General features: G+C 39.6%; 1 long non-coding RNA gene across 1 annotated transcript in view; it reads left to right on the plus strand.

Annotated features, from left to right (window-relative positions):
- The window catches only part of LOC145721869 (uncharacterized), a 10,830-nt gene extending 6,554 nt beyond the window's left edge, over nt 1-4,276 (plus strand). Inside the window, exon 3 of the long non-coding RNA XR_014145849.1 lies at nt 1,037-4,276. This is a non-coding gene — a long non-coding RNA (uncharacterized LOC145721869). The remainder of the gene's footprint in view (nt 1-1,036) is intronic.
- The last annotated feature ends 7,003 nt before the right edge of the window (nt 4,277-11,279 follow it).

Here is an 11,279-nt window from a genome sequence, read left to right on the forward strand (position 1 = left end):
ATAGTGTGGGAGGTCGCCCTCCACAATGCAGAGCTGCCTTGCCCGAAATGCCAGGGACGTCCCCAATGGGAACCACTGTAAGCTTCCCAAACTGCAGTCATTTGAGTGCCATTTGGATAATTTTCAGTTTCGAATGTACCACCAATGCCATTCTTAGTTTAATATTTTTTCTTTGAATTAACTCATTTAAAAAATCTTTCAGCAATAGTATGTTTAAAAAAACGTAATAGTATGTTTAAAAAATAAAAAATAGTATGTTTAAAAAAATAGTATGTTTATATATTTTACAGTACTCCTAGAAATAAATACCTAACACTTCATATAAAATATTCTCCATTAGTAACACATACATGAAGTTTGGGAAATACTGGGCCCTTCTTATACCTTGTTGGGTGTTTGAAGGGAGCATTAGCCCTGCATTCATTCTCTCTTCTGAACTGTGAAGGTTTAAGGAAGTGCAACTGATGGACTCCTTAGAATGGGCTTTCTAAGGGCAAGGGCCATGTCCCATGTTTAATGTCCCATAAAGGTCATTTATTTTATAGAAAGAAGAAGTCTGTTCCACTGGCAATAACGGCATTCTTGACCCAAGCCCGCTGTCTCTTTGCTGGTTGCAAAGTCATAGGCTAAAAGTGAGGATTACTTGGCATTTGCCGCCTTGGATTGTCAGCTCCGTGACTTTGCTAATGCAAAGTCAGGCACAAGCTTCGTGATTAATGAGTCTCGGTGAATGAATGAAAACCTGAACAAATGAATGTATGCTTACCCATCACCACTAGACAAACCATGGGGCACTGTAAATGTCACTGTCACTGAGTAAAAAAAAGTTCTTTGCACGTGTTTCTTGGGCGAGTTCCATAACTTCTCTGCTTCAGATTCATTACCCCTGAAACAGGGATAATAGTACCACCCTGGCAGCCCTGACATGAGGAGTCCCTGGGATCAGATTTGTGAAGTGCCTAGAGCAGCGTCAGGCATAGAATAAATGTTACAGAAATATTCGATGATGAATGAATCGTGTCTGTCTTGGACTTAGGTATTCAGTATTCGCGGAAAGAGGGAATCAACAAATGCTGGGTCGCAATGTTCCTACACCCACATCCTTGCTGCGGAGCAGTTCCCGCAGGCAGCCACAACCCCTGAAGGAGAGCATCCCAGGCTCCGGTGAGGGGTCCTGCTGCAGTCCTCAGCACAGAAAGAACTCTCCAGAACAGGTAACCCAGGGTGAGGCGCCCCTTCCCTCCACCTCATTATAGGCTGCACCAAAGCTGGGTCCTGATTTACTCGAGGCGATGCTAGAACATATCCAGTGAACTAAATTCCTGCTCCGTCTCAATGGACTCGTTCCACAGGAACACCATATTCACCTACACCGAGCCCAGAGGTGGAAGGGGGACAAGAGAGAGAGGGATCAGGGCACTGAGAGAGTTTCTGTCGTGAACCAGGCACAGGGAAACTGATCTCAAGTGTCTTGTGTCACTTCATCCTCTGACAACCTTAGCAGCCAGGATTTTAGCCTGATTTCCCTTATTTTACAGGTCAGAAACCTGGTGCTCCAGGCAGCTAACTAACCCGGCCAACGTCACTCACTACAATACATAGCATTGCCAAAATTTGAACTCATACCCACCCGAGTTGGTTTTTTTTTTAAACCCCCCAAGGTACAGCCGAGGGCCCGGAATGGCCATGTCAGCTTCATACTAAAGTGTTTCCAGCCCACCTGCTGGATCTTTGGTGTCAACACCTTTCTCCTGTCATTAGGACAGAGATTAGGTGAGTGATGTTCATGAAATAGGCGTGCTTTAACCGCTCCCCCTGCGCCGGCCATGAAGTCATGGAACGTAGCAGCAAAGGGAGGTTGCAGTTACTGCCCGTGGGATTTCATCAAAAGCCAAGATCATCCTGGCTGAGACAGTCGGCAGGCAGGGCATGGCTCGGCTGTGAATAGAGCATTTGTCTCATTGGCTGCAGGAAAAGGACTCTATTCATAACCTTCTCCTGATAGCCTTTTGTACGAGAAAGTGTAGGAAAAGCCAGATTCTCTGCAAGAAGGGACCTGTTCCTGTTCTCTGAGCATGGGGATTCCATATTCCATTCCTGGCAATCCTGATTTTAGATAAATGGGTTACATTTTCTTTCTCCCACAATTATGGGGGCAGCACTAAGAAGTTGTCTTAGTATCTGAGTGTACTGGGGAGCAGTCTGACTTGATCTAGCTAAATGGAATCCGAGCTCCTCCTCCTTGCCTTCACTAAAGAATCTCTTTGCTCTCTGTCCTCACCCCAAAGCCTTCCTTCTGTCTCTAGGGAGTAGACTCCAAAACTGTTTCCAAAGTGAAATGTCATTAATATACTCTACCCTCTGAGGAATAATCCTCCTGCCTTTCATAGCTGACTGTGACTGCATCCGGCCTCCCAAACAGCTTACCTGATTAAATCACCCACAGGATTGGGAAGTGACCTATCATCTGAATTTGTTAATTCCAGCAAAGATTATGTGAAGTTGACATTGGTAAATCTCAAGTTTGGGCTCTGTGTAATGATCTGAGGCATTCCCTTCCTGGCCCCGTTGACCATGAGCTAAACAGATCTCCAACCATGGTGGCCTCCCTTGCCGTGGGAGGGATTACGCTCAGGCAGAAATGACCCCAGTATTCAAGACTCGTGGTGAGTGTTTCAGGCACAAACCCACATGTATGCATCTTCACTGCTCCAATCTCCAGTTGGCACTTGTAAGAACCTCTTCCCTCCCATGTGCAAGCTGTGGGCGTCCCACATCAAGGCACCTTGGTTTCCTCTTCTTCAGACTCTACGTCTCACACGCCACCTCAAACTTTCCTGCTCTTACCTGGTTCTTTCATTCATTCACTCACTCATTCGTTCATTCAACAAATATTTTTTTGTGGCACCTACAATATGCCAAGCACTGGTGAGGGATATCATAGTGAACTAAACAAGCATTCATCCTGTCCTCATGGAGCTTACCATCTAGTGAAAAGTTATAAGATACAACAAGTGGTAACAAGGAAAACATCAGTGAGCTATGGGAGCATACTGAAAGGAGGCCCACTCTCACCTGGGTGTCAGAAGGCTCCTGTGAGGACACTCTGGTTCCCCACTCTCTGCCTCAGTGCCTCAGGCCTGGTCCCAGAGTTCTCTCATCGCTTAGCCTTCCATTTTGATGGCTCAGTTGGACCATTTATTTCACTTTCGAGTTCTTCTCTCCAAGATGCCACCTCTCAGTAATGCCCCTTTATTCTATGAACCACAGCCAAAGATGACAGGGTGAAGGCTATCAAAGATTATTTTACAAATGTTAGTCAGTGACTATGGAAATGGGGAGAAAAAGGTTGACATGAGACACAACAGCTTGTAACCTGGAAACATTACTGTAAATTCGATGTGTCAGTTCTAGAGCACTGGTAACAAGGTGCCATTTCTTGTGCCCTGGCCCATCACCCTACTCAGGCAGTACATACTGTCCCAGCCTCTCCATCCAGGACCCCAATATTCTAAGAGGTGGTGTCATATAATATTATTTCATTTGCCTCTAGTTTGCCTAGGAATTAGTTTAAGAGTGTTGTTTCATTTGTTTGCTAATTCAAAAAAAGTAGTTATGCCAATGGGTCAGGTGCTGTGCAAGGCAGTGGAGGGGGCTATGGTGACAAGACATGAGCAGCGTCTTGCTCAATGCAGCTCGTGTCTATGTCCCAAAGTCAAATGAACAATACATCAGGACATCAATGGAGATGCTGCCACACTGAAGGGGCATCATGTTGAGGCCAACTCGCGTGGCCCAGACTTTACAAAAGCCACAGTCCACGCTGCCACCATAGGGTATTGGCAGGAACTTCCAGAACTTTCCACCTGCTCTTCAGTCACTTGTTATTTCATTTTTACTTTTATTGAGGTAATGCGATCCTATAAAGAGTCAAATAGTCTTACACAACTGAGTACAAAGAACATCCCTTGACCATCCACTTCCCTCATTTAAAAGTCCACTGGGGAAACCACTTCAATTTATTTAGCTGTTTCATTTTGGATTTACCATATCTCTTAATAGCTGCTACCCCTTGATTTTTTTATGACAATTATATTGAGGTATAATTCATGTACCATGAAATTCACCCTTTTAAATAATTGTACAATTCATTGATTTTTTTACTATATTCACAGAGTTATGCCACCATCACCACTGTGTAATTATAGAACATTTTCAATACCCCAAAAGAAACACCAAACACATTAGCAGTCACTCCCCATTTCCTCTGCCCCCAGTCTCGAAAACCACTAATCTACCTACTTTCTCTATGGATCTGCCTATTATGGACATTTCATGTAATGGAATCATGCAGTATGTGACCTTTGTGTCTGGCTTCTTTCACTTAGAGTAATGTTTTCAGAGGTCATCCATGTTGTAGCACATGCCAGTAATTCATTCCTTTTTGTAATTGGGTGATATTCCATTGTATGGATATACCATTTTTTGTTTATCCATTCAATAGTTGATGGACATTTGGGTTGTTTCTATTTTTGGCTATTATGAAGAAAGCTGCTATAACATTTGTGTACAAGTTTTTGTGTGGACCTGTTTTTAATTGTCTTGGGTATATGCCTAAGAGTGGAATTGCTGAGCCACTGATTTTTCAAGCTTTGGGCATTATCTACTGGCTTCTCACTGTGGAGTCACTATGGAGACATCTTACCTTCCATTACTACCTCTCCCCCACATACACACTTCCTATCCTTCATTCTCCCAATGTTTATAGCATAATTTTGATTGGATTGATATTAATATGATAATATAAATGTTGAAATATGATTAATTTTCCTTAAGGAACTTTTGGTTTTACCTGGAGTTATTTGTCTTGTTTGTTTCTTTTCTTTTTTTTTTTTTTTTTCCCTGGCTCCGAGAACAGCTCTGCGGAAGAGGGGACACCAGGCAGGAACAGGGAGGGGCTTCTGGCCTGGTGTCTGGGGACAGGACCGGGAATTTGTTTCTTCCTAGTTCCCACCTTCCCTTTATTTATTTATTTATTTATTTATTTTTGTTCTTATGTTAATCCCCATTGTTTGTTTATTTTCTATGTATTTATCACCAATTCATCTTTATTTATTTATTTTTTAAAGATTTTATTTATTTATTTGACAGAGAGATAGAGAGACAGCTAGAGAAGGAACACAAGCAGGGGGAGTGGGAGAGGGAGAAGCAGGCTCCCGGCCGAGCAGGGAGCCCTATGCGGGGCTCAATCCCAGGACCCTGGGATCATGACCTGAGCCGAAGGCAAACCCTTAACAACTGAGCCACCCAGGTGCCCCTCACCAATGCATCTTTAAACTCTCCCTCAAGAGTTTCATTTCCTCTCCAAATATTCATATGCATTAGGCATTCTATCAATTTCATCATCCTAGGTTTCTCTCAGAGTCTTCTGACTTGCTCCAATCTAGACTAGTTGTTCTCTAGACCTGTAGCATGGCTGTTATCCTGAGATTTCCCTTCAACAACACATAGGGGGTTTCTTTCACCTCTCTCTTGTGTTGGGTTCCTTTTGTCTTAGATCCCATATCTTTCTCTCTCTTGTTTCACTCCCTTATTTTTGTGGGATAGCTCCTCCAGTTGCATCCTGAAAACATTACGTAGTGTATGTTGTGTCAGAACTTGCCTATCTGAAAAGGCTTTATATTATTTAATTATTGCTAATTTTGTTTTTATTAATTTTAATTTTTGCTAGTTTCACTTGGTATAAAATTCTATAAAATTCATTTTTCTGTAGAATTTTTTCTAGTTTCCAGGACAGTTGCTATTGAAAAGATCCAAGCCATTCTGATTTTTTTTGGTCAGAATCTAACCAGTTTTTTACTCTCTAGAAGCTTTTAGGATTTTCTCTTTGACTCAAGTATTCTTAAATTTTAAAAAATGATATATTTTGACTAATGTATCTTGTTCATTTTGCTGGACACTTGATGGTCTCCCTTTATCTGGCAATATCATTCAGTTCTAAGAATTTTTCTTGAGTTATTTCTTTAGTGATTTTATTTCCTCCACTTTCTTATTATTTTTTCCTTTTTCTGTGACTCATATTATTTGGATATTGAACTTCCTGACTTGGTCCTTAAATGTTCTCATCTTTTCTCTCCTTTTTTCTGTCATTTTGTTATCCTTTGGAAGGTTTTGTCAAATTTTTCTTCCAACCTTTTTATTTTATTTTTTAAATTAAAAAATTTTTTGTTTTATTTTTGAGAGAGAGAGACAGAAAGAGTGAAAGAGTGTTTGTGTGGGGGTAGGGCACAGGGAGAGGGAGAGAAAGAATCTTAAGCAGGCTCCATGCCCAGTGTGGAGCCTGTTGCAGGGCTTGATCTCACAGCCCTGAGATCATGATGTGAGCCAAAATCAAGAGTCTGACACTTAGCCGACCCACCCAGGCACCCAAATTTTTCTTCCAACCTTTTAATCAGATTTTTAGTTTACGCCGTATTTTAAAATTTCTAAGACTTTTTTTGTTTTATGAATGCACCTTTTAAAACATCATCCTATTGCTTCATGTTTTTGATATATCCTTTTAGCTCTCTAATAGTTTTCATCTTATTACTTAATTTCTGTTTTCTCCAAATTAATTTAGTCTTTCATGTTTGAGGCTTTTTTCAAATGTCTGGCGATCCTTGGCTGTGCATTTACATTTAAAATTGGGGTACTAAAAAGCTTAATGACAGCTCTGTATTGTGGTTGGGGCTTGAAGACCACAGATCACATGTAAAGAGATCAGGCTGGGCTGTTTAATTGGATAACCCTAGTATCAGTATCTTTAGATCTTTCCTTTGAAAGGTGTTTTTTGAAGAATTGTCTTATATCCTGCACAGTATTATGGGAACCAAGTGATGGAAGAGGGCTAGGAGCTATGGGGGAGGGGGGTCTTAATATTTAGTATTTAATGCTTTTGTTTTCAAAACTGTTACATCTCTCAACTGTGCCATGTGTCCCCCATCTCAGAGACCTGTTTTACTCTCTCCAGGGCATAAACCCGTTTTTTGCTGAGGTAGAAAGAGAGTGAGTCACCTGGTTGCACAAAGAAAGGAAGAGGATTTTTGTTGGGGGTAGGGGTGTGTCTAGTCCTTAGATTTCTCTCTTTCCCATTCATCCCCAAATTATAAACTCCTGTTGCTTCTAATTCTTGATACTTTGGGGTTCTATATTGGAAAATGGGCTATATTTAGCTTGCTCACTTAGGAATTAGTTTTCCTGGGTCTGCTAGGTAGGTTATCTTTCCTCCTGTTTTTTTTAACTTGCAATGTTTTCTAGCTATAATTTCCCCTCCAATTCTCTTTTTCTCTTGGATTTATATCTTTTTAAAAAATACCTTTATATCAGTTAGTAGGAATCCAGAGAAAGTACAGGAAAATGTGTCTGTTTAGTTTTCTAACTTTAAAGAGCCTTTCTAACTTTAAAGAGTTCTTCCTTTATATATATTTTACTGAGAAAATGCCGCAGTGTGTAATTTGCTCTCTTAATGATTACTTTTTAAAGGTAAGGAAGACAAGGAAGCTACAGCAGTAATTTTGGAGGCATATTAAAGCATTTCTTGCTGACAAAATTGACAAAATTGTTGCAGGTTAAAATGAAATTGCAGTGACCTTAGTTCACAAAGACAAAGCTATCTTAAATTTTGAAGAGTTAAGTAAATTGTGAAAGTAATGAGGGAATGTGAAGGTAATGAGGTCAATTGTGAATATTCATGGTGGAGCAGCACACGGGATAAAGCTCTGGACCAGGTTGGGCTGGGAATGATGTTTTACAGGTATAGTCAGAGAAAGCATGCCTGGAAGAATCCAAATTGTTTTTGAGGGAGAGCCCAGAAGACAGCATTGATTGTCCTATTCAAAGGAAAGGCAAGACTGAGACATATGTTGGAAAATTGGATGGGACAATAGCTCAGGATCAAGACTGAGAACAATAAAAGAGGGCTGGATACTTCCCCTTTTATGAAATACCATATGCATAGTTAATGCTTATGGGAAAGATTTAAAAGATTAATAATATCCAATGTTGTTAAAATGTTGTGAAGAACAAGCATTCTCATATACTGTTGGAGGGTATATACTGATATAGCCTTTATTGGAGAGTAATTGTTAATTATGTGTTAAATTTTTAAATGTTTATTTACTTTGATTTATCAGTTCCACTCCTAGGATAATGATTCTGTAGGAAAGACCAAAAAATTGATGTATAAAGATGTTTATTACATCATTGCTTGAAATAAAGAAAACTAGAAACAACCAAAATGCACATTAATAGACATGTGTTTAAATTCATAATATTGCAGACCTGCATAGAACTCTTGTGGTTCATTCTTCATAAAGAGTAGCGTTAAAAAGAAAGTAATTTAGTATTTTTCAAACAACATTGAAAGAGGTCTAACTCATAACTCATAGTTCCATTTAAGTTTATTCTTGTTATATGGCCTTATAGTTGAATGCTTAGAGCTCTGTATGTCAGGCAAAATAAGGTCAATTAATATATATTGACACATAACAGTATCTAAAATACATTATTCAATTTAAAAAGTATTATAAAAAGTGTTATAAAATAGAATATATAGCATGATCTACTTTATGTTTGAAAAATTTTGAAGGCTTTCAGCTTCAAGTAATGGCAGAGTAGTTTGGATCAGATTAAACCTCTCACTGATAATAATTATAAACTCGGCTTATAGATCTACTTCAAGGCACTAGAGAAGGACCACAAACAGACACAAACTAGAGGAGATATAATCCACATTTAACTGGCTTTTCCTCCCGCAGACATTGAGCAATCTGCAGGACACAGACTTATTGGACTGAAGAGTTAGAGGCCAGAGTACAGGGCTGCCAGAGCAACTGCAAAGTAAAGGGGGAAGGGAAGTCCCGGAAGTTTAGGAGTAATAGTGGGGGAGCCCCCAGATCTATGTACAAAATCTTCTCAGAATCTTGGCTGACTTCTCAACTGCAAATGCCCAGGGCAAGACTCCAAGGAGCATAGTAGAAAACAACAGCTGGACGGTTGAAAGAACTGAGCAGAGATCTCATCAGCTGCCTGGTGCTGGGGAGACAGAGTTTGAAGTTAAAGCCTATGAAATTAGAGGGGCTTGAGAAACATCTCTTGCATTCCTATGGTATACCTGAAGGATCATCTTTCTGGACCACATTCTAGGACTATGAGCTATATCCTAGGACTAAGGGGGGAAAAAAAAAAGTATAATTCATTTAATAAAACCTAGAAACAAGCCTGCAAAGGATTAAGGTTATCCACAAGAAATTTAGCTGCTTTCTGGAATAAAACCCAATACTCACCAGAGGATGATAACAGAATTTAGAGTTTCCACAATGTATCATTTACAATGTCCAGTATACAATAAAAATTACCAGACACACAAAGAAGCAGAAAAATATGCCCCATAATAAAGAGACCCCCTGAAAAAACAGAAAAAAAAGGAATTAGTATATAAGGATTTTAAAGTTACTATTATAGATATGTTAAAGAATTTACAGGAAAAAATGGATATAATTTGTGAACACATGGGGATTTTAGGAAAATGCTAAAAAAAGAACCATATGGAAATCATAAAATTGAAAAAGTACAATATCTGAAATAAGAAAATACAATACCTAAAAAATTATTGGATGGGATTAACATCAGTTGAATCTGAATATGACAGAAGAAAAATCAGGGAACTTGAAGAAAAGCCAATAAAAATCACCAAACAGAAGGGGAAAAAATGGGGGAAAAACCCCACCAGAGTCTCAGAAGGAGAGGAGAGAATCAATGGGGCAAAGAATATTTAGGGAAGTTTTGGCTGAAATTTTTCTAAGAAGCTCAGTAAACCCCAAGAAGAAAAAAAACAGAAAAAATTCCATATCAAGGCACATTATTGTTAAATGGCTGGAAACTGAGGATAAAGAAAAACATCTTTAAAAGAGCCAGATAAAAGACACATCATATATAAGAGATGATTGTTTACCAGCAATGAATGGGGTGGGCATGGAGGCAAAACTTCCTAGACCCTCTCTCCAGGAAAACAGCAATTTAACTTATGAAAATACCTTTTTAAATAAATCATTCCAAGTCTCTGGGAATTGTCCCAAGGGCAAAAAGCATACAGAAATAGAGAAATATTTATTCAAGAAAATCTACTAAATCTTGGCAAGAACAGTGAGAGTCTGGGGCACTTGAGCCACCACGGCTTCATTACCCCACCTCTCCCCAGACCTGTGTATGGAAGCTTTACCGTGGACATGTGCAGCTAAGAGGGAGGGCTCCCTCTTCCCTGAGCTGCCAGTCTGGGGCTCTGGTTTCACCCTTGGAGGGGCAGACTGCTGGAGTTCTAGTCCAGATAGGCATGGCAGAGAGAACCAGGTCTTGCTTCCTCCACCCAGACCCCCACTGATAGGATGATGTTCTGCCCCAGATGCACTGGATCTTGATAGGCATGTAGTTTTTACTGCCATATGCATTTTCAAAATTCATTAAGCTGTAACAATTAAGATCCATGTATTACTGTATCGAGTTTTACCTCATTTTTTTTTAAATTAGAAGGGAAAAAAGTCGTTGGCATTGCACTGAATTTGTTGATTTACCTGAAGAAATTAGAATTTTACAATGCTGAATCTTTCTAGTCAAGAAAATGGTACTCTGTGCAGATACTGCTAGTGGCCTCCCAGTATCCACTCTCCCCTTCCTCCTTTGAAACAGAGCCCTGATTTTCACCTCAGCCTACATTGCCATAAAAAATAAAGGACTAAATTTTCAGCTTCTCTTGCCCTAAGTATGAGCATGTGACAAAGTTCTGGCTAATGAGAGGTAAGTAGAGGTGTTGAATGGGATCCAAGGATCCTCTATAAAAGATATTACCTCAGTTGTGAGTGCCCATTTGCCCTTGTGACTGTCTGGAATGTGGAAATGATGGGTGGAATTCCAGCAGCCCTTTTGGGCTATTGGATGACTTGAAGCAGGTCATTCAGGCTTGAAGATGACAGAACAGAAAGTTAGGGGATGACAGAACAGAACACTATTCCTTTTATACCAGTCCTAAACTACCCATTAGGCTTATTTTATGTGAGAAACAACCTCTTTTGTTCAAGCCACTATTGCTTTGAGTTTTCCTATTGTATACAAACAAATTTGATACAAATCTTCCTATTTATTTTTAAGCCTTATGTGACTTATTTATTTATTTATTTATTTTTCTGGAAGTCATTTTTGTTCATGAAATATATGCCTGTTAAAATTCATTTAAGTTTTTTTTTAAT

The sequence above is a fragment of the Leptonychotes weddellii genome, chromosome 5 (genome assembly GCF_054177405.1).
Source record: "Leptonychotes weddellii isolate Sample4059 chromosome 5, ASM5417740v2, whole genome shotgun sequence".
NCBI lineage: Eukaryota > Metazoa > Chordata > Mammalia > Carnivora > Phocidae > Leptonychotes > Leptonychotes weddellii.